General features: G+C 41.0%; 1 protein-coding gene and 1 long non-coding RNA gene across 3 annotated transcripts in view; one reads left to right on the top strand and one right to left on the bottom strand.

The window, feature by feature from the left end:
* The window catches only part of LOC116047880 (coiled-coil domain-containing protein 85A-like), a 52,230-nt gene that overhangs the window by 23,817 nt on the left and 3,662 nt on the right, over positions 1-24,751 (bottom strand). The window lies entirely within an intron of this gene.
* Positions 108-24,751, top strand: LOC116047881. The gene is made up of 3 exons (XR_004104500.2): positions 108-121; positions 11,254-11,258; positions 24,605-24,751. It is a non-coding gene; the product is annotated as an uncharacterized LOC116047881 (long non-coding RNA).

Consider the following 24,751-nt stretch of genomic DNA (forward strand, 5'->3'; position numbering starts at 1 on the left):
TCTGCGAAAACGTTTTATTTCTGTGATTCACTGCTTTGTTCTAACGCCGCTCCCTCGCTTTAGTCACTCTCGAGCTCGCTCAACCTGATACCGTGCTCGTGGGCGCATGTTGAGCCTACCAGTTGACAGTTTGTAACATAGAAATAAAATGGATTATGGGTCATTTTATTTCTATAGTTTGTAGCTGCCTTTACAAGCTGACATCACTGTCTATAGGCTGTTGAAACAGGTGACATCCCTTACATTCTAAAACCAGCCTCTGGAGACTTGACCAGCTGAGTCGCAGTATCACCATCAGATGGTCTGAGTTGAGCTGAGACGGCCCAGACCGCTGAAACCTTTTCCCTGCATTTTTTCTAAAACGGTTTTGTCTCATCGCGCATCTTTGGTCTGAACTAGGCTTAAAAGGTTCTAGGCAGAACTCTCGCCTGTGAACTTTGGTTCCACATTATGTGCATCAATCTATATACTGTGTATTCTGCGTGCGTCTTTGTGCACCGGAGCATGAACCCTGTACCGTGATGGTTTGGTACGAATACACAAACCGTTACACGCCTATATTATACAATACTTTGATTAGTGCAACTTCAAGTATAAGGTTGTTAAGTTATAGGATGATTTTTGTACATTGATATCAATATGCCAACAAATTGGAACCTGTCAATGCTGCTATAGTTACCTCCGCCAAGAAGTTATGTTTTTTTTTTCTCTTTGTTTGTCAGGCTGTCAGCAGGATTACGAAAAAACTATATGCCCGTCAAATACGTCGAATATCGAATACCAAGAATCTCCATTCCATTAAGTTTGCGTATCAAGTTGGAAACGGTTATATTTAGATTTAAGGTTATGATGTTTACGTTATGTAATTCCTCAGTGAGGGTAACACAAGATTAGGACACTGGAAGGGACTTAGTCCCGTAACTAAGCTGGGACCGATAAGAAAATGTGTTTGACAGCTGACTTTGTAGTTGCCTAGCAACAACAAAAGGACACTTCCAGGCTTGGGCTCTCATTTCCAGACATACTCATAGTGTTAATTTTTCCCTAATGGTTTAGGACTTTGCAAGCTCAGCGTAGAAAAAAAGACTTGCAATATGGTTGCATCTGCCTTTATGAACTAAAAACTATAATTATGTACATGTGTGTTAAACAGGCTCCATTTAATCTTTGATGTTGCAGCTTATTCATCCGTGCTCAACACTGCTGCACTGACACCGAAAACAGGAGAGCTGACTGAGAACAGGAAGTGGAAGGTGTGCTGAGCCCTCCCCCACACATCCCTGTTTCACGGCTTCAATCACAGCCTCAGAAATATCCTGACGCTATGCAGTGTCTGAAACCCTGGAGAATAAACTACACTCCACATCAACACACACATATGCATTTACTCAGGCTCTGCCTGTCACTCTGACACACACTCTGTTTGTGCCTCAGTGTCTGAGGGGGCTGATGCAGGTGTGTTTAACCCTTTGAGGTTGAGGGAAAGTTACATCAAGGTTACATCATGTTCCAGTACATTTATATCCAGAGGACAGCTTCAGTTCTGATCACACAACAGGCAGAATCCTCTTCTTACATATGAAAGGTCAAATTTATAAGGGGGGAAAATGCACTCTTACTCTAGTCAATACAGCTCCAGCTTTACTTGGTCTAGTATGAACAGTAGCTTCTGTTGGCTAATGTTAGCTTATTTTAACCCTTAGAGAAGGGACCTCCCGGTCGTTGTTTACATGATCCTGTTTAAATTGATCTAAAATTAAAACCATAACAGCTAGTGTAATCTTTTCTTCTTTTTTTTATTCGCAGCAGAAAGCTAATGCTTATGTCTTTCGCGTCATTACTTTGCAAGCTAATCACATTACGTGACGTCCGGGGCAAAACTGCGTAACACCATTTTTGGAGATGAAACTATCAAAACGCGTTTACACACTGCATATCTCAAAACTTAAAAATGTACATAATTCTAATAGCTATTGCAGTGTTAAGAAATATATTGTTCATATTTCTACATTTAGAAATCTTTTGGATCAATATGTTTTGTGTGTTTATTTAGAAAAAAAGAAAGATAAACACGTCTGATTTCTTTTTTTTCTTTTTTATTTAATTTCAGAAATTATTATGGATTATTGACTTACATAACCTTTTCGTTAAGTTTGTACTGATTTTAGGGATATGAAGCATTTGAAGATACTCCAAGGAATTACATCACATAAGCAAAATTACCAACGTAGGCACTAAAGGACCATTTCTATAGCAGAGTTCAAAAGGTTAAATAGATATAGCATACTAGATATACTGTATCTTCAGTACTTATGTGCAGTGTGTTTGACATTATCCATTATTTCATACTTGTCGATTGTGGCTTGAGGCTCAGTCCTTACCGCAGTGGCCATGGGTTTGATTTCGGCACACGGCCCTTTGCTGCATGTCATTCCCCCTCTCTCTCTCTCTGCCATTTCCTGTATCCACCTGTACTGTCAAATAAAGGCCTAAAATGGCCAAAAAATTATCTTTAAAAGAAAAAAAAGAAAACGTGCCAATAAGTTAAGTAAGGACAGATATTCTAGAGAGAAAGGAGGGAGGGACGTGTGTTCTTCAAACCAGTTACTCACAGTGGTTCTGAAAGACACAGGGACCTTCAGCTTGGCACGGCTGTTATGACACATCAGCAAGGTAAATACTCAGTCTCCTTCAAACACTCCCACTCACTGCCTGCGTCAGCCTGTCAACATGCGTCACACGCACTGTAAGACGTCCCACAGTCCTCTATTCAGTTAGATTCAAAATCAAAAACGTCCCAGTAATGGACTTAGACGACATATTCTGTCCTTGTTGCTGTGAAACAACGAAGCTTGTACTTCTGCCCACACATACCATATTGACACACACAAAAACAGACAGACACACACACACCAAATTTGATTTCCGGTTTTCTATCAAATAAACACGCAGACATCCCAGTTGTCAGTAGTGGCCAAACAGATTGTGGGGGCTTAGCTGGCACTGAGGGCCTTGATCGTCTGTTCCAAGCCCCCCCACAGGGAATATAAACTGGGATAACAGCCAGTGAACTCTCCCTTCAGTCTGCCCTGCTGGACCTTCATCCTAACAGACCACTGCTGGATGAGGGAACACATGCCCACATGTAAGTTTAATGATGCCCCAGGGGAAATTTCATTATTGCAGCAACAGATTTTAAGTCAAATTATGAAACCAACAAACTGACACTAGATAGGAATGAATAAATAAAGAAAGATAATTAGATAAGTTTAGAACCAGGGTAAGTAAGTGCAATATTAGATCAGCATCAAGCCTTTTCCCCCCTGCTTATTGATTCATACATCACACAAGTCATTGTCCATGCTAGTGTGTCCAATTAACACAGTTTAAGCATTGCTTTATCATAACTGGAATTTAATTGGTGGGATTCAAATTCTTGTCTTCACAACTAAAGCTCCTAGAGCTATGTGAGCCTCATTGCTTCATTCATTTTGCGACGTTCCTCAAAAATTATTTTGCAGGATGGATGTTGTCTTGGAACATCAAATCATCATGTTTAGTTACAGTTCAGGGTTGATGATGAGAAACTTGCACTTCAGGTCAAGTTTCACTTTGACGAATAATAGAACAAGTTCGACGAGCCTCAGTTATCCTTATTTGAATCTATAACTTTGTTACAAAGTCTGTAATAAAGTTTAGTATGTCTGTTAGTCTTGCATTGCCAGACCTATCTTCACAGCGCTGTGGAGTACGGTCTGATTACACCACAGATACATTCCAGGATAGGAGAAAAAATGCATAGGGTTGTTTGCATTTCTCTAAACCAATCACAATCGTCTTGGGCGGCGCTAAGCTCCGGACGCAGTGACGGTGGCTCTGCCAAATAGTCTCGGCAACTTGTTTGGTTTTGTTTTGCAAAGAAAATGCCACATAAAATATTAAATGAAGTTAACTGTTCACACAATACAGTAACGTGAGCTATTTAAATTAGCTGGATACATGGTTAAACGTAATTTGCTCTCACCAGTGTATCACCGTGTGTACTTCATCCATAGCAAATCCCCACCAATCGCCCCCAAAAAGTCACAGTTAGATAGTAAATGCCGTAAACATATTCTTTGTAAATCTTTACAATCATTCCCCGAAAGAACCAAACAGGTCTGCCTTGTTGCACGATCCAAATTTTCTTCAAAACCTGCCATTTCCAGCGTGTAGCTTGCTAGTTCGAAGTTTGTTGTTGTTTCCCGAAGCTAACAGAGTTGAGAACGGCAACACACAGAGAGCAGAAGGTGAGGGACATCCGGCAGCGCTATATGTCTGTGCACACCATGTACATTATACTCAGACATACCAAAAACTTCAAGTAACTTACATCCACTCAGCCTTATACAGTTTGTCCCACGTCATACAGAATCATATATAGTATACCACCTTGGAGGAGGGAAAGAAAACTCAAACTCAAAAACAAATTCAACAAATGTGCACATGTCTAATGTATGTTGTATAACATTAAGTTGCATATTAAACTGGGCCTACAATAACATGTAGGGCAGCCAAAAGCCTTTATACATACCTTTTTAGTGCATAGAATACGAAGCTATTAAAATATGAATTGTTGGTATGATTTTATAAATCTATCATAAAACATAATGTACAGTATGTGGCACAGTGAATCCTTAGGATTTCCTGTATCTGTGGGTGGCTACCTTAGTCAATACCTTACCTACAGGCAAATCCTATCATCAATGTTTTTACAAATAGGCTGATTTTTATTTGCTAATTATATGTTGGATTCATGTAAAGACATAACTTTCAAAAACTTAACAATAATTTGGTGCCCCCCCTTCATGCAGTTACTCTGACCACCTGTTGAAGATCTCTGCTTTATGACATATTAAGACTTCAGAGGGTCCAGCCCCTGAATGGGACACAGCAATGTTGTTTAATGTACGGACACGAGAGAGAGCCTCTTATCTTTATGTCTGCCATCCTTGTCTAGAGGACAACATCATTGTCTGTCATTACAACATGATTTAGAGCAATCGTTTTCATGATTGCAGGGGGACATGCTGTCTCAGAGGCACTTAAAGAAATCTGCCATTGCTGGTGAATTAGGATCATTTGATTATTGAGGGATTTAGCTTGTGACTCTTGTGACCATCCACTTCAATGCACTAAAGCCTTATTAAGTGCTCATCATACAGATCAAACCTGACCCCATAGAGACAGGAATGCATTATGGGAGGAAGTCTTAACGACTACTCAAAGCGCTTTTACATAGTACAGGAACCATTCACACACTGTGGCCGAGACTGCCATACAAGGTGCTCATCAGATCACACACATTTACACTCCAATGGCGCAGCATCGGAGGCAACTCGGGGTTCAGTGTCTTGCCCAAGGACATTTCGGCAGGGCCAGAGATTGAACCTTCCGATTGGCAGGTGTCCGCACTGAGCCACAGCCACCCAGGTAAGCAGCAGAATCATTATATTGGCAATTATTTTTTATCTTTTTCAGGGATTCTATCCATGGACCAAAATAAATGATACTAAGTAGCTGTTTTTTTCAAACCAAGTACTTCTACATTATATTGTACTCTATATGGCTACGTGTAGTTAAACAATAAAGTGAAACCTGAGCATAAAAACAACTAATTGCCTGTATGATAGACAGAGGCTGCTGTGCTGTGCTGTGGTGTGGTGTCTTGGCAAGGATAGACACTAATGAGAAAGAAAACTGGTCCTGAGAGCATCCTGTTTCAGACATGCTGCTTGGTGTTTTTCTTAGATTCAGTGAAACAATAACTTTTAGATAGAACACAATGACAACACCACACCTGATCAGTTCATGAACTGTATTAGCATGTTCTATCTGATAAAAAGCAGAAGTACGCCTGTCTCACTATGTCCACATGGATTGGACAAATGGCATAGATAAATAGATTTCATGAAAAATATTTGAGATATTTTACAAACGTATGAACTGTGTCACAGATTTTCGAAATTATGCAAAATAATCCCCTGCGAATATTTTTGCATTAAAACTATTCTATACTTTTTTACTCTTACGTGAGTAGATTTTTAGAAAAAAAAAAACAACATATTACTCCAATGCATTATAAAGTATTCATTGCACTTCTTTTTTTCTCTCTGGATTTTGGACTCTGGAAAAGGATATTATGTAGTCGCCATCAGGGTTCCCGTATAAACAGAAAATATTAAGGTAAATTGTTGGTAAAAAAATAAAAATAAATTATTTTAAAAACCATCGCAAAAAAACAAGAAACATATACGATTTTTGATTTCCCCCATCCACCCCTTAAGACCCTGTAACATCTTGACACTCTTTATATTTTGACATTTTGCAAAGAATGTAATTAAAAATGTGAGAATTAGATTTTGAAACATTTGTAGATAGATTTATACAGAGACAGATGTTTCTTTTTTTGCTCTCTTGCCCTATTTTCAGTAATTTATCTGTCACCGGCAAGACGTAACAAATAGTATTGAACATGTATTTTAAATACTTCACTGTCAACAGTTTTCACTGGGACTTTTACTCTAGTAGATATGCTGCAAGGCAATTTTATTTACATAGTATATTTCATTACAAGTAAACTCAATGTGCTTCCAACTGTTCAAAGCAAGGACTGTGGATTATGTAAAGCAGTGGTTCCCAAAGGGGGTGACACATACAACTCAAACTATCTGTATAGCTGCATACCACTAGGGGTGAAACTGGATTCATACATGACACAAGGAGTTAATCACACTCTAATCTGGATCAACGACAGCACATTTCCAGGATAATAGCCTCGCATCCGGCACTGCCGGATGTTCCGCCGGATGTCCCTCACCTTCTGTGTTGCTGTTCTCAAAATCCCATCGCTCCGGAAACAACAAACTTCGAGCTAGCAAGCTACACACTGAAAATGGCAAGTTTTGACGAACATTTGGATGGTGCAACAAGGCAGGCCTGCTTGGTTCTTTCGGGGAATGACTGTAAAGATTTACAAAGAATATGTTTACGGCATTTCCTCTCTAATTGGGAAGTTTTGGGACCGATTGGTGGGATTGCTATGGATGAAGTACACACGGTGATACACTGGTAAGAGCAAATGAGGTTTAACCATGTATCCAGCTAATAATAAATTAAATAAATAGCTCACATTACTGTATTGTGTGAACAGTTAACTTTATTTAATATTGTATGTGACATTTATATAAACTGGAAACAGGTGAAACAGCTAGCCTGGCTGTCCAATGGTTTTAAAAATCCACCTATTAACACCTCTAAAGCACACTGATTAACACATAATAGGCTCTATTTTTGTGAACCCAGTGGTGCGGCACAACTCACAGTCAAGTGCACCCTGGCCAATGTGTTGGGCCGTTTATAGGCAATGACCTTCATGACCAATGAAATTCACTACTTTAAACACAGGGTACTGACAATTTGGGAATCCTGTAGAGAGTGTTCCTCAGAGGAAACATATTGTTGTCTGGGACCTGCAGAGCTTCAAATATGGATATATATGAATACAGCAGCTCAAATATACAGTACTGCCCAGAGCAGATAATGTCTATTTTTAAGTTTAATGTACACATAAGCAACACTTAACCAGCAGATGTGCCGTGTGCAGTTGAGGCTTGACGTCACTCTCCCAGATGGAAGAGTTACCTGCTGCCTTCAGATTTTTTAATTCCCTTAACGCTGTCTCTCAGCAATCTCCACTGGCATCAGAAACTTGCAGAAGAAAACACAAGCTGACCAATCACAGTTCTTGCAGTCTCCACATGGAATCTGTGTTGCCGCTGTAGCCCTGATGGGTAATTACATTTTCGAGGAGACGCACATCAGTTACAGTGAATAGTAACCGTAACAACAACACAAATATATTATATTTTGGGTGAAGTTTTCACCATAGTTATTTTGTTCTGCCTTTGCTTCACTTCCTATCGAGTCAAAATGCAGAAATACGGACAGCGCCACTTTGTCCCCCTCCCCCCTCTTTAACTGACAGCTTAAAGAATCACTTGGTGCCCTCTCTCTAAAAAAATAATCCTGTACTGGCTGCCAACCTTTCAATGATGGCTGTCCAACTGTTTGTGCTAATAACATTAATGTATCCAACTTAATATGGAAATGACTTACTAATGTTAAAATGCTTCATGTGACATTTTAAAGCAAGTTATGCTTAATCAGTTCAAACAGTCACAAATGTGTTTGTGCTTCAGGTTTATTTCAGTGACAGCCCAAAATCTGCAGGTATCCAGAACTATATGTGTGGCTTATGTTTATTAATAGCAGCAGCAGTGTAATATATGATATGCTCCCTTTACAGAAACTGTGTGTGTGTGTGTGTGTGTGTGTGTGTGTGTGTGTGTGTGTGTGTGTGTGTGTGTGTGTGTGTGTGTGTGTGTGTGTGTGCGTGCAAGTGCAAGTGCGTGTGTGCGCTTTCAGCTCACCATGAAGATACTTTTTGCCTATTCACAGTAACGTGAGATCGGGCCAGCTGAGCCCAGCAAAAACTGCTGTGTTTTCAAATGCACCTAGGACACTGATGTAACACACACACTCACACACACACACACACACACACACACACACACACACACACACACACACACACACACTATAACATACACATTAACATGCATGCAGGCCATCTGTTGCAGTCAACACCTGTAACACATGTAACAAAAGCATGTACTCTACACACACATGTACCACACACCCACTAACCTCTCTCTCCACATACACACACACACACACACACACACACACATAAACATACACAGCCAAGAATTAATAAAGGACCTAATTTTGCAATTGTGCATAATGTGAGACTACAGCAAAAGGGGTCTTGTGTCAGTCAAATCCATATTGTGTGTGAAACTGTGTAAAGTGTGTGTGAATAGAAACAGTTCTTTTCTCTGGGACTTCACACTCGGTTGTAAAGACAATCAAGATATGCCATTGTAGAGGATCCAGCCTGTTTAACTCTGGGTCCATAAGCAGATGAATGATGACAAAAGAGGCCTTCCTCATTTCCTAAATCGGCTGTCAAACTGATACTGCCCAGGTGTGATGTAAGAGCCACAAATCCTCTAAGCCATTCACTGGAAATTTAGATAGGAAAGGATGTCATAAAATGACCACAATTTCTTTTTAAATCAGTACATTTTGGTGACCTTACTTTACCTACTGACCTGGGCTAACGGGTATGCAGGCAACAGACAGGAATCAAACCAGTGGCCGAGGCAGATAGACCTTTTGTATGAAAGTCCACAGATATTGGAACCTCTGAGAAACTTTTATGCAGTTTGTAAGAGACTGTAATGATGGCAATACAACATGGAGATCAGAGGCAGGTGTGTGAAACACATGTGAAAGGAGTGATAAAGAAGGGTGGGAATGGGGACGATGAAATACGTATGTCAGCTACTAACACAAGAGCAGAAAAACTATAATTATGTAAAAATCATAATATTAATATAACAGCAAGATGTAAAGCAAGTCTAAAAAAAATGGTTTTAGAGGAGCTTTGAGCTTTAACTGTCCCTGCATGGGTCTTGAACTTATTTCTACATTTATGCAAAAAGTACGACACGATACAGTGTGTCGTCTCGTCACATTGGTGAAAAATTGGCAGGTTTCAGAACGTTGCAGACCGGCCCATTGCAAGTAGTTGCAAGTTTCAACTTGTTTTGTCAAGAATCTTTGGTCTGAATTTGGCTTAAAGTGCTCATATTCTACTCATTTTCAGGTTCATAATTGTATTTAGAGGTTGTACCAGAATAGGTTTACGTGGTTTAATTTTCAAAAAACACCATTATTTTGATGTACTACACATTGCTGCAGCTCCTCTTTTCACCCTGTGTGTTGAGCTCTCTGTTTTAGCTACAGAGTGAGACTTCTCACTTCTTTCAATCTTTGTTGGGAGTCGCACATGCGCAGTAGCTAGGTAAGCACTGCTACCTTGTCAGTTGCAGAGTATGAGGGCTAGCAGCTAGGCGAGCATTATAACGTGTGTTACAAAGTGATGCACGTTCGTCACGGAAGTAAAGGCTGGACTACAGAGCTGTTTGTGAACAGTGTTTTCTCTGGAAGATAAGTCCCTTTGGGATAGATTTTGGGCTTTTTCACTTTGTAAACCTACAACATGCACAAAAAGATATATAACACAATAAAGTAAAGGGAAAAAGCCAAAAAGCATAATATGAGCACTTTAACAGAACACACCTTTTTCTACGGCTCTACAGCAATGTGGATAGACACATTGCTATATTATTCAATTAAAAAACTAAAACTATAGTTAAATAATTCGACCCCTGCAATGTCTTTGCCTGCAAACAATATACCTAAATTAAGTTATATTTACGTTATTTACATAACCACAATAACAAAAAAACAGTTTTGGCTCCAACACTATCCGTTTCCGACACAAAAACCGCAAACATACTCGTTGCACCACAAGTCATCAGTTCGCATCGCATGAGTATAATTAAAGCATTGTCTTATTAGTCTGTCATATCAACAGAAGCGTTCATTTTAACCCAATGCCAATGTTTTACATTTAAAGCCTTTCTCGGCTGATACAGATGATTTTTTTATCCATAGTAAAGACTGCTGAATGTATATCAGGATGACAGCTCATAAAAGGACATTTTAATTGGAAACTAAATAGCCAAAGTGTAAAAAGAAGGCCACATGAGAAGATGGACCATGATAATGAGCTACGGAAAAGGAAAAAAGGAGCTGATTTACAGAAAATCAGAGGAAATGATCAGTGAATGGAGGATGGATGGATGAGGTGGACTGGAAATGTCAGTGTGTAGATGGACGAACACAGAATTCCCCCCCTCCTCCTACAGTCAGGATCTCTGGAGGGCGCAAATTACATTCCAGTTTCACACCAAAGCAGCTGATGTTCACGTTATGCACTGACACACATAGAAACACAAACACACACACACACACACACACACACACCATACTCATTTCAGTCTGGAGCCGATAAATTCAATTAGACCAGCAGTGCCTAAATGGGTTTATCTGAACAGTGCGAGACATGGAGCCCCTAAGCCGTGTGTGTGTGTGTGTGTGTGTGTGTGTGTGTGTGTGTGTGTGTGTGTGTGTGTGTGCGTGCGTGCGTGTGTGTGTGTGCCGTGTGCGTGTGTGTGCCATGTGAGAGGAAGAGACAGAGAGCTTCAAAGCATGAAACCACAAAGGCTGAACTTGCATGAGGGCTTGTTGTGTGTCAAATCTCCAATGCTAATAGGAAAGCATAAATGGACGATGATGCTAACATTTACACATCACAGCTAACAGCTACAGTGTATAGAGCTGCTGCAGTATTCATTCCTATTATGCAGGATTCATTTCCGGTAAGATGCTAAAAGGTCCGACAGTAAGGTTGCTAACTGTGTTGCACGTTTATTGACACTGACACTCAGAAAATCAGCTATCACTGAAAAAAGGACTGTTGTGCTGATTCCAGTAAAAAACATGTCTGAGGTATGTGCGTTATATTTGACCGAATTATGACATTGAGGAAAAGGTATGTTATTTTCTGTACACAAAATGCTAATGGTGCGTGTCCACTGGCAAGCCTCATTTCCACGCATCCCATTCATTGTCTATGTGAGCAGCCGGGAAATGCATTCTGGTAGCCTCGCGGCAACTTTTGAGAGACGGGGCACAGAGTTGCCCGCTCCTCATTTGCAAATCAGGGGCATCCATCTCGACTCGCCGCCTCTCGAAAATCTTATACAGTTTTTGCCGATTGCTTACATACTGAAATCAAAAGTATTACGCAATTATCATAACCTTACACTAAAGGACCTACACATTGGCCCAGATGTGCACCACTATAAGCACAATGTCAGCCTCACAACAATACACACAGTGATTTACAAAACACTAAACACAAGTATACATTAGACACAGAAGTATATCATGATGTCACTTCCTTGCAATTCCAAAACACTGACTGTCATATTACCACACCTATGAGCCAATCTGTGAAACACAGCCATCAGGTGCGTAAACACATGATTGCTTAATTGTAGACACACAAATCAGGTTTACTGTCAGCACTATAAAAATGCAGCAGGTAAGTCTAGTATTTTCTGTACTGTATTTTCAGCTTTTCTTTTTTTTTTTTACTGTAATTGTAACCTGTACTGGATACAGTATTTACTGTTTTTCTGTTGTTTGCTGAGCTAACAGTGTTACAGTATGCACACTACTGTAGTAGCTGTATGAAAACTGGGACATGTTTTGTTGTAATTCTCCATGTTGACTGATTTGGGTATATGGAGAGAAATGAATTATCTTTTCCTCAGTCTGCAGTATTGGTCTTGTGTAGTGTTTGGTGAAATATTGTATATTTGCATTTTCTCTGTGTAGGCTACTTCATTTACAGTACTCTAATCACTGAGAAGTAGAATTGCTAAAAGTGTTTTAGGTTAGAAACAGCAGTGTGTAACTGGTTCAAACAGAATTAAGTCCTATGAGACGTGTGTGTTTCAGATGGTAACAAAATATGTTTTTTATAAATGAGTGTATCGTTTTTGCAAGAGTGTTTCATTTTGCAAAGGGTCTGAGGTGTTCTGCTAATTGGGTGTGTGGTTGTGCTAATTCTGTGTAGTGTTTTGAAAAAACGGTCCCTGTTTTCAAAATAGTATTTAAGCAATTGAACTGTAAACTGACCGTTGTCGATCTAAAATGAAGACAGGTTCAGCAGCTGCAACTTATTTCTGGCATAAAACGTATTCAGAAACACATTCGGTGAACTACTTTCGTAAAAACAAGCGAAAGTTTTCCAAACGAGCCGTCATGTTGGTCTGTTTTGAAATTCAGGAAAAGACAGCACATGAGTGAAGCTGCTATTACATAATATATAATAACTGCTAGTGGCAAGCCCATCAAGCGTCCAATGCTGGGAAGCGGGGCGATCCATGCCGCCAAAAAACACCACAAGTGGACCTAGGTATAATGTTCATGGAGTTTATGTTGATGTGTGCATTTCTGCAAGTGTGCATACAGATGTGTGTGTGTGTGTGTGTGTGTGTGTGTGTGTTTTAATCAGCTTGTGTACCTATGTATAGTAAATGCAATCATTCCTGTGGTGTGTGTGTGTGTGTGTGTGTGTGTGTGTGTGTGTGTGTGTGTGTGTGTGTGTGTGTGTGTGTGTGTGTGTGTGTGTGTGTTTTAATCAGCTTGTGTACATATGTATAGTAAATGCAAACATTCCTGTGGGGGGTGTGTGTGTGTGTGTGTGTGTGTGTGTGTGTGTGTGTGTGTGTGTGTGTGTGTGTGTGTGTGTCTGTGTGTGTCATTAGCTCTGCCGTGTATGCTTCAATTCAATCAAGACAGATGTTGGGCACATAATAAAGCGAGGAGAAACTTCTGTTCTTATCCCAATTTACAGTAATTTGTACTGGAGCCTGCTTGGGGTTCTGGCTATGTACAAAGCCGAATTTTGCACAGTAATTCTTCCCATCTGATTCACCAGGGTTGGCAACACCAGCGGGGCTCAAGAGGTCAGCTTCACCACAAAAAGCAGCAAACAATAGTTGAGAAATACTAGATGTTGCTCAGTATTTCAAAGCAGAACTCTATAATTGTACACATAAAAATCTATTTACTAGTCATAAAGAGTGCAATTCGCAGACCCAAACGGATTTATTCTGCTTGGGCTTAGCCTTGGAGACTATAAATTTATAACTTAAAAGCCTGTGCTACAAACCTGTTTACCGGGCGGGGAAGAAATACTAACTTAGAAATACAATCAATTCCCATAATGCAATCAATCTTCATTATGGGAAATGACCCAGTGTTTTGGGGGCTTGACCAATTATAGGGACTTAAAGTCTGTCTCTGGTGCATTCTTTTTGACTTTTTTAGTTTTTATCTACATTTAAATTATTTAGCTACATTTAGGCCATTAATGCTATCAGCTACTAGATTTCAGATAATAGATTACTTTAAGATAGGGGACAATTCATGATTTTGTAAATTTCTAAAACTAAAACATGACTGAAACATTGGTTTAGGCCTACACGCAGAAAACAGTTCAGCAAGAATAAAAACAGACCGTACCACTTGCAAAGGCTCTCGTTGTTACACACATTTTAAAAAGTATGGGTTATACCAGATAGCAACAGCAGAACGTATAATACATTAACTCAGTAAGAAACAGACATTCAGAAACTCATGTAATAACTTGATTCCTAAGATGTAGACATTTTAAACATTGTGCAAAACATGTTTAAATCAAATTTAATGACTATATTACCCAGAACTAGTTCTAACTGTAATCTACCCCAAGCTCACCACACAACCCAGTTCTGTTCAGGAAGTTTGTTCTTCACTTGCTGATGACAGTACTTTTAAACATGCAATGGTTCCCAATTGGCACGAAAACACAGCAGTCACAGCACTTCTCGAAAATGTTGACTACATACAACAGACTGCTGGGTAAAGGAACTCTCAAAAGGGAAATTTGCCGATTTTCAACCTATAACTTTCTGAGTTAGGGATATGGTGTGAAAATCGCCTGCTGATGTTCTCTGTGTCTCTGTGGCAGCTGCAAAATATGTTGTTCTTCCTGCCACCAGCGCTGTCATTTGACCTAGTTGGTGGTGAGAAAGAACTACAAAGTAGTGATTTCCAAATAAGGCCTCATGAACCATTAGTTGTATTTGTTGACCCAACTAGATGGCGCTCTTGGTTTTAAGATAAAGGCTCAAGGAATGGCAATTCAGTGTACTTTCAACCCTTTGTTGAACAGAGAGCGCCATCTATTGGGCTCAGAAAATAAAGAAAATGCTTCACGAGACTTCGTTTGTACCCTGGAAATCCAGAGTTCTCGCAAGAGCACAATTTTAATTTGCTCAGCGAGTCACGCTGGCATTTAGTAATGATGCTCATATGCCCTTGTAGCCGAGTTGCACCAATCACATCGGTGTATCTGATATAGGCGGGCCAGAGGCGAGCTAAACAGATGACGACAGTTTAATCTACCAGTTAACTCTGCTGGTAGCTAAGCGTATGGGGCTCTGGATACGTCACCCTGTGTATTGTTGTGATTGGTCGTAGTGTTATCCAATTGCGTGCAGTGAGATTTTCAAATGCATTCTTGGTCTCGGGTTGGGCATTTTCATTACTCAATACCAGACCCTTAATCTTTCGGATTTGGGTCTGGATTTCCAGGCTACTTCATTTGGTCATCACTACTACAGAGTGCTAATTCAGCTTTGTCGCTGTGGGGCACAATGTCGCTCGAAAACGTCCTTGTTCTTCGCTTGTATTGCAAACTAGCTACATTTCTAACAGCAAAAATGCCATCCCAAAATATGAGTGCAGATAATATTATGGATGAGGCTTTTTACATTGTACATTTTACAGTGTTTTGGCTGACTCGGATAATCAGCCGTATTCAGCCGGAGAGAGGCCGAGCTTGCTGCGGCTGCAGCGGGGAGGATATTGCCGGCGGGGAGCATAAATCAGCTTTCTCGGTCAATAAAGCACACACTGGGGAATTAATTTCTTTAATCGACTGCATTTACCATCAGCACTGATTGGACATCCACATAAAAGGTGGCAAATTTTCCCTTTAAGGCACAGTGCATGTAACCTGATGCACACGATCATATGTAACATGTAAACATCTGACAAGCTGTCATTGGAAACTGTTTGGAAAAAATATCTGGCAGGTGATTGGATGAACCAAAAAGAAGAAGAAGAGTCCTTTTCAGTCGGCACATAACGGGCGCGCGATTTAAGACAACACTAACGTTACCCTGTCGAAATATACGCACTACACAAGTGAGTACATAGTGTACACAGTGTAATACATGTAAGGGCCGTCCGTACCAAGAATAACTATAACGATAACTATAAATATATAGTTTTAAAAGTCTTTCCAACTCCAGTGGATGGCGGAGTCCACACCACAACCACACAACAACGACAACGGTAGACTTTTTTTTCCCTAAAATGTACCTGAATCCACGAATATAGGCTATAGGATATTACTACAGACATTCCTGTAATCTTACGTTGCAACGTCTGCTGTATATTATGTAGTATTATCAGCTGGAGCGTGTAGTTCATGCTTGTCTGATGCCACCGTTTACAGAACATTATCGTTCAGCAGTGTGGATGCTCACATCGTTATAGTTATGGTTATAGTTATCGTTCTTGGTGTGGACGGGCCTGTAAGGGAACTTGCGGAAGTATTTGAATTGAGACACACTGTCAGTACTGTAACCTATCAATGATCATCATTCTGCTGTGCACTATACTGTACTCCCATCTCAAAACATATCTGATGATGCACAGGGTTCTCATGAAAGCACAACCTTCAACTCAAGGCCACTGAAACCCAGGCGGACATCCTGAGGGCCACGTTAGTTTTTGAAACAGCATGTATTGATACTATAAAAAGGGTAAAATCACACAGGGCCTTTTCAATTATTTAGTGCACTAAGGCAGCAGTGCATAGAGACCACTGAAGTTAATGACCTCAATTTGTAAAAGTGCTGGCCCTTGATAGAGGCAGCTTAATGAAGATTTACACTGGCTGTGTGCACGGCAGCAACAAGGTGGTGGAGAGCTGCAAAGAATAGGAATTACATGCCGGTGGAATGGTGCAGAGGCACGGGGCACACAGATGTTAACAGGAAGAAAATGGAAGTGGAATGAATGAAAGGCAGAGAAGATAGATGAAGCTGAGGAAGAAGGTGAGGCTGGAATCTGGGAGGAGCAGTGGAAAGCTACAGGCTGTAGAGAGAAACTTTGAGAATGAAAATGAGAAAGAATGTGTCTTAGAGAGAACATTCAGCATTACAGAACAGATTAAAGAACTAAAAGTGGGGCTGCAAATAATGATTAATTTCTATCAATCTCCACCACAAAGCAGAAAGACAGTCCACAAAATTCTACAGATTTTCATTCTGGATCACCGCTGAAAACTGCATTATGTTATGTTATTATGTTGCATTAACTCACACTCAAACCTGTTTCACTCATCTCATATGCATGTTAAAACGTACGACTTCTACACACATGGACCAAACGACCGATCACTTCATGGGTGCTCACACTAACCGTAAAGAGGGAACCTGCCAAATCCAATAAAACATGTTTTAAACAAGATGGTAGCGTCCAACTGTTGGGTTTTGTTCAGTAATCTTTTTTTTCTGTAACTCTAACGGAATACAGTTACCTTTTTTGTATCCTAATTATACAACAAGTAGATCCGACCAGACAATCTGATTGGTCAACTAGACATTTAGAACGTGCTCAAATCAGCATGACAGCACAACCAGGACCATTTGAGCAAACCTGGCGCATCACTCAAATATCATTCCGCCATTTCTGTGTCAACATTACGGAGTTGAATTAAAAAACTGTTTCAGGGGCGACCTCTAGCTCACCCAGTAAGAGCGTGCACCCCATGTAGGCTGAGTCCTTTGCAGCAGCCCGGGTTCGAATCCGACCTGCGGCCCTTTGCTGTGTGTCATCCCCTCTCTTTCTCTCCACCTTTCCTGTCTGTCCACTGTCACTGTCGATTAAAGGAGAACTCCGGGCAATTTTTACGTTAATCTTGATCGCTATAAGTATGTGAGTACTGTCGATAGCAAAAAAAAACGAGCCAAATCGGTGTTAGCAACATGGAGCTGCTGCAGCTAATGCTGAGAGCTCCCACTTAGCTAAAACGGCAGTTATGGGGGCATAACATAAAGAGTGCCTTTGTGCCTCTTAATAGACACAAAATGCAATTAAAATGTCTGTGCAACATGAACAGGGCCCTTACATGACAACAAGATGCGTTTTCAACTCAGACATTGTTTAAATTCACCTACCCTGTTAGCTGCTAGCTGCTGTCTGGGATGACTGAGTGTGTTCAGCCAGGCTTCGGTAATAATCATCAAGCAGCAGTTCTGTGTGTATTTGTAGCATATATATCCATTTTGTGTGCGATCCATCTGGCGTTGGTGAATAGTAGTCTCTGCAGTGGCGAACTGTGTGTTAGTTGCCTTAGCCAGGCTAGCAGGCCCGACCGGCATCCTTCTACTTCCTCCCCGCCTTCCCCGCCTGCCGCGGCCGACAACAATCCAAGGGCGCCCGCTGGTCTGGTGGATGTACGCCAGAGGACAGTTCATGCTTTCGCGGCAAAATGTTTGCGGTGAAAAAAGTTTATTTCCCCCTCAAAAATAGATAATTGAGCACTGTAGTGGTTATGGTCATATCAGTGACTATGTAACTACATGGAAACGGGCCAAATGATGCCTGTTTCTTGTACAGTAATAGCATTACTGAAGGCTAGCTCCATAGTTACGTTACTCCAAGCTTCTTCCCTTGTGAACACCTCCGCTCTTCACACACTACGCTCCCATCTGCACACTGCTGTTTACCTTTTCCTGCTACAACTGAATTCCCACGGGACTTGAGCACAAGACTACAGCCTGCCTTCTGGCTTAAGTTATGGCGAGTGAAACATCTTTTTTTAACATAAATTAATGTTTCTGCCACCCACAGTGTTTCTGAAGATGCTAATTTAGTCATCTGCAGCCAGAATGTAACCATTTAAATCCAAATTGTTCTCCACGTCAGAAGCAATCAGAGTCATTTGCTGATCTATGCATAGATTATTTACTGACCTGAACACAGTATTTTCTTCCAAAAATCCCATGTGCTATAAGGCAGAAAAACTGAAGAGAGCTGGGGATATACAAATATTTCACTTCTACTAAAAAGCATATAGTATGCTGCAAATGGTATTAAGATATATGCATAATCTCAGTTTACGGTACAGTACATCCAGCCACTATTGTTTCCTGGTAACAGCTGAGTCAGGGATCCCGTGTCCACACAAGGTACAAAGCTATTTCCCATGGCCTCAGCTGTAATAGAGATCACTTCCACTCAGCACTATAGAAATCATTACTGCTGCTGGACACCATAGAACAACACGTTTGCATTTCAGCAAACAGTATCAGATATAGCCTGTGGTGCAGCGGGAAATATAAAGACGGCTCAACTATGACCTCCAGCGTGGATCCTAGAGTGTTAGAAAGAGTGCAAAGAGTTTTAAGGTGCCCATATTATGAAAAAATCCATGTTGTTTTGAGTGATACGGGTTTCTGAATGTGTCCTGCCTTCAGTCTCCGGGTGAGCTGTTCAAAATCTGCACGGCTTTCTACGTAACTAGTCGAGACTAGGGGCCTAGGGGGCTAACTGTTATCATGCTAGCGCTACCATGCTAGCGCTAGCATGCTAGCTCGTTCTCAATGGCAAAACACTGCTACAACACACACAAATTCACCCTGATATACAAAATAAATTATATAGAACTACTTACATGTCCCTGTTCTGCAGGTATTCCACACAAAGTTGGAAGTGCGCCCTCATTTAGAAGAAGTCTCCCGGCTAATCCTGCCTTTTACAGGCCGAAGTTGCAGAAACAACTAGCTAGGTCATGTAATCCTTACCTAGCTACTGCGCATGTGCGACTGACATCAAAGATGTTACAGAAGTTGCGAGGTCTCACTCTGTAGCTAAAACAGAGACCTGACACAGGGTAAAAAGAGGAGCTGCAGCAATGTGCAGTACAACAAAAATATGGTGTTTTTTGAAAATTAAACCATGTAAACCTATTCTGATACAATCTCAAATTACAATTATGAAACTGAAAATGAGCATATTATGGCCACTTTAAGGGTGCAAAGAGCATTATATCATTACAGTTGCTAAGCTACACAAAGTAACATCTTGCAAGGTCTTAAGTATCTTACAGAAAAAAAAACTGACACTGAAAAAGAGTGATATGAATAAAAGAAACGGGAGAAATGTCATTAGAATCCTTTGGCTACGTTGGTAGAGCGGTCATCCTTTAAAGGTCCTATGACATGCTGCTTGTTGGATGCTTTTATATAGGCCTTAGTGGTCCCCTAATACTGTATCTGAAGTCTCTTTCCCGAAATTCAGCCTTGGTGCAGAATTACAGCCACTAGAGCCAGTCCCACAATGAGCTTTCCTTAGGATGTGCCATTTCTGTGTCTGTAGCTTTACATGCTATTGAGGAGGAGAGAGGGGGGGGGGGGCAAGGTGGAGGGTGGGGGTGTGGCCTTGACCAACTGCCACTTTGCTTGTTTGCAAGCCATGATGTCTCTCTCTTTCTCATGGGCTGGCCAAATTCTCTGGGCGGGCAAAGCAGAGAAAGGGGAGGTAATCTTGCTCCTTATGACATCATAAGGAGCAGATTCCAGATTGGCCCATCTGAGCTTTCATTTTCTCAAAGGCAGAGCAGGATACCCAGGGCTCGGTTTACACCTATTGCCATTTCTAGCCACTGGGGGACCATAGGCAGGCTGGGGGAACTCATATTAATGTTAAAATTAATTTTAAAAAAAACCTGATAAAATGACATTTTCATGCCATGGGACCTTTAACCAAAAGGTTGATGGTTCAATCCCTGGCTCCTCCTATCCCCATGTCCTTGAATGAGAGGCAAAGGTGCTTTGTCTGCTAAGGTAGAAAGGTACTATAGGAAAGTTTCAGATTTTCAACCGGCTGAAGCGAGTCATCTGATGGAGTTTTACTGGCGGGTAAACATGGACCTCCGGGTACTGGCGCCATTCAGCTGCATGTACGGCAGTAGGCCTACGGCACAAAATCTGCAAAGATTCCCTTAAGTTACCAGCTAACACTAGCGCTAGCTAGTTTGGTTTGCAAGGTGCTAGCGAACACTGAACAAGACATTTTTAGGCAACCAAAATGTTTGAAAATACACAGTGAGATGGTCAAAGTTTAAGACGAAAACATGAACAGCACCCAAAAACAAGTGCACAGCTATTTTAATGTCCACAGTGCCATGGTTAGCATTGCTAAGCCTCTGTCCTGGTTGACAGGTCGGTGTGTAGCCACGCTCTAAATCATCCCCTGCTTTATCGTCTATTTTAAAATAAATGGGACCATAATTTACCAAATGAAAATCATGCTGTATTGAAGACTTGAGCGTAGCGATTGAGACTATAAAATGTTTATTGAGGTAATAAATCAAGTGAGATGTAGGGTCATTTTCCTATAGACTTCTACAGAAACAGACTTTTTTTGCAACCAGTGGAGTCACCCCTGCTGGAAATGAGATAAAATGCAGGTTTAAGGCACTTCGGCATTCACTTCACTTTTCAGACCTGGAGGGTCCTTCCATTATTTTTTACATTCTTTTCTATGGTATTAGTGCACACTGGATTTCCCTGACGCAAGGCTTTAGGGGTATGGGGCTCTGAAGTGTAATAGTTCCTCTAAGCACTGCATAGTGCAAAAAGCGTTTCACATGAACAACCAATGGTCACAAATGCATGAACAAAGAAATACACCTTCTCATAGAGCTCTTCCCAAACACCTTATATACTAACAGCCTTTTTTTTTTTTTTTAAAGCGCACAAATGTGTGATTAAAACAGTCCAAAAATAAATTCTTTTCCACAGTTCAAAAGATGGGTAAAGTGAGTTGAGGCAGTTTTACCCTCCACTGCGTCCCTGGACACAACACATTAATAATCACACTCGTCACACTCAAAGTAAGTACTCAGAAATGTATAAACAGAGAGAAAAAGCTAAACCACAGTCATCACAAGGGAGTGCTTTGGAATATTTAATGTCAGTAAAACTAAGTCAGGCTTATCAGACTAAAATGTATTTCATGTCCCTATCGTTTCAAGACACGTGTCCTTTGTTGTCAAAAAACACCCTTTTATAATGTGAATGTGGGAAAAATCAATGTGAACATGTCAGAAGAGTTACGCAACTGTCAAATGTGAGCTAATTACGAGTTGACAACTCACATGCACAAACACATACTCTACGTGTGTGTGTGTGTGTGTGTGTGTGTGTGTGTGTGTGTGTGTGTGTGTGTGTGTGTGTGGACCTTTCTTTCTATATGCATGTGTACACATGCTAAAACTGTCTGTCTCATGTGCTTTTAAAGACTGTCTCTCTCTGCTTTCACTTCAATTTCTCAAAGGTGTCTAAGTGTGTGTATGTGTGTGCATCTTGGCCCTAAACACCTCAAGCGTACCTATGTAACCCATACACCCTGGAGAGTTGCATCACCCACGGTACCCTGCTTAAAAACACACACACAGATGAGTACACATCTCCCTCGCTCTCTTACCACTACTGCCACAGCCAGTGAATCCACATGAGCCCTGTGTGTGTTCATGTGTGTATGTGTGTGATTGTAAGTCTGGCTCCTAAACTGGGTCTAAGCTTGAGCTTTTGAGACTTTGTGTGGGTGGACTTGACCTTGTGTGTGTTTCCTCTCGTACATTAAAGGGGTGATAGAATGATTATATATGGTATTTCACACTGTTCCTTAAGGTCTCCTAATAGGGTATGTAACATTGGTTGGGCTGAAAATTGCCCAAGTGCTATTCTGTGGGCCCTTAACTACCCTGTGAATATGGCTCTATTTGGAACAAGAGCTTTTCTTCCAAATATGGTATGCTCATGAATATTTAGATGAGCTGCACGCTGATTGGTGAGCGAACCACATACACATACATTGGAGACGAGACAGCAGGTCTCATATTTCAGACACTGAAACGTTATACATTGTTTGTCTGCTAATTTGTTATTAAATTCACTTCTGAGACTTTTTCATGCGAGAAATCAACTATATAAAGCTCAAATATGGGCCGTTTTACGAAAATTGATGGCTAATTGCAAATTTGGTAAGACGTGTCAGACTTTCAGGAGCTCCACACAGTCTGACAAGAAAGCAGCAGCCTGCTGGGCTCTATACCCAGGACAAAGTCACCGTTTCTGGGTTACTGGACTCGGGGCTCCGCGGAGCCACCGGCTGCCAGCTGCCGGCATAACTATAGTATATTTACAGTTTGAATTTCGTCACGCCACTTATATCACAGCTACCCTAAGGTCTTATAAAGCTAACACTTGTGTCCGGTTTCAATTTAATGCATTTTTGTGAATGTGAGGGGTTTCGTTAGCTGCTAGCGTCCCTTCAATCCTATGGGTAAATATTGTGACTAGCTAGCTACACTTTCAGCATAACTATAGTATATTTACACTTTGAATTTTGTCACGGCATGTATATCACAGCTACCCTAAGGTCTTACAAAGCTTAGCTAACACTTTTGTCCGATTTCAATTTAAGGCATTTTTGTGAATTTCAGAGTTCTCGTTAGGAGGAGGCAAGCTAGCTCTCATTGATAGCGCTCCATCCAGCACACTCGCGGATTTATTTCCCCGATCGTTTGTTTAAATAACTCAACACACATATCCACTATAAGATTAACTGGAACCTGTGGTAAGAGATTGCAGGCGTAACAAGCTCGCTGACCGCGCTCTCACTCACACACACCGGCCATTTAGCAGGAAGAAGGGAAGGAGGACAGCGAGCTGCAGGCCCTGGAGCTCTGTCAGGGCAGCAGCATTTGGTAGTCCAGTAAACCAGAAACAGTGACCGACACACAGTCGTTGCAAAGGAGGGTCTGGCGAGTCATCACAGCATTCCGGGATGGGAAAGACGTACTCTGGTTTATTGGCATTTCTTTAAACCAATCACAATCGTCTTGGGCCGCGCTAAGCGTCGTACGGAGCAACGGTGCCACTGCAAAATATCCTCGGGAAGGAATTTCTTTTGGTGGAACATGTGTACATTCAAAAGTTGTTTTAGTCGTGCAACAGAAAACTCAGATTAGACAGTCTAGCTAGCTGTCTGGATTTACCCTGCAGACATCTGAGGAGCAATGTAACACTACGGCTACGGGGCAATTATGCACCGTAAATCTACGTCTTGACTTGTTGCGGTGTGGAACGCAATTGAGAGTTTGTTGTACTCTCATGCCCTTCATCTAAAATGCATGTTTGATGCTTTCATATCTCAACACTTTCAATAACATTAGGTTGGAGAGTTAATTTACCTGTTGTGCCACAGACTAAAGAAAATGACACCACCCAAACTAGCAGTCAGTCCAACCGGCGGTGAGATGCCGCTGTTCATAACGCTATATTTGTTGTATCAAAGGCGCTAGCAAAGCAACACAGTACAGAAAATAAGCAGAAACGCGACATAGGTCGGACCACCGTGTTTAACTATATATCTTTAAACGTTACAGTTACAGCTGAAAATGTCAGGTTTGCCAATCTCACATATCTCTGCTATTTAAATCACGACTATTTGTCCATCCGGAAGGGATTTTTGTGTTAGCGTGACGTCAGGGTGATTCGGTCTATACAGAAAGCGTAGTTTTGTGTTATCTAAAAATTTTCAATTAAGCATTTTAGAATTGTGCCAACAAAATGGCAAGCTACACATTACACAGCTTTCATAGACGTTACCTTTGGATACGGACAGGCTGAAGTTGTGGCTAGTTGTGCTAGCATATAGCTACAAATAGATCCTAACATTCCGGTCCATACACTGCACCAGGACTGCGGTGACCATTTTGAACTGGTATTGGAATGACTACGGCCAGCCAAAGAGGAGAATAAATCCTATACCAAAGCACATTTTCCTACATAAAAATGCTGCTCCAAGAGTGGAGAGCTGCAGACAGAGCTGAGGTAAGCTAATGCTATTAGCTAAAGTTACTGTGTTGACCTGGCATCAGTAAGTTACAAACAAAAGCATGGCAGAATAACGGGAACTTATCCATCTTTCCATAATGTAGTCAGACACTTCTAATAACAATCAGTCAGTCAGT

Source organism: Sander lucioperca, chromosome 15, assembly GCF_008315115.2.
Source record: "Sander lucioperca isolate FBNREF2018 chromosome 15, SLUC_FBN_1.2, whole genome shotgun sequence".
Classification (NCBI taxonomy): Eukaryota; Metazoa; Chordata; class Actinopteri; order Perciformes; family Percidae; genus Sander; species Sander lucioperca.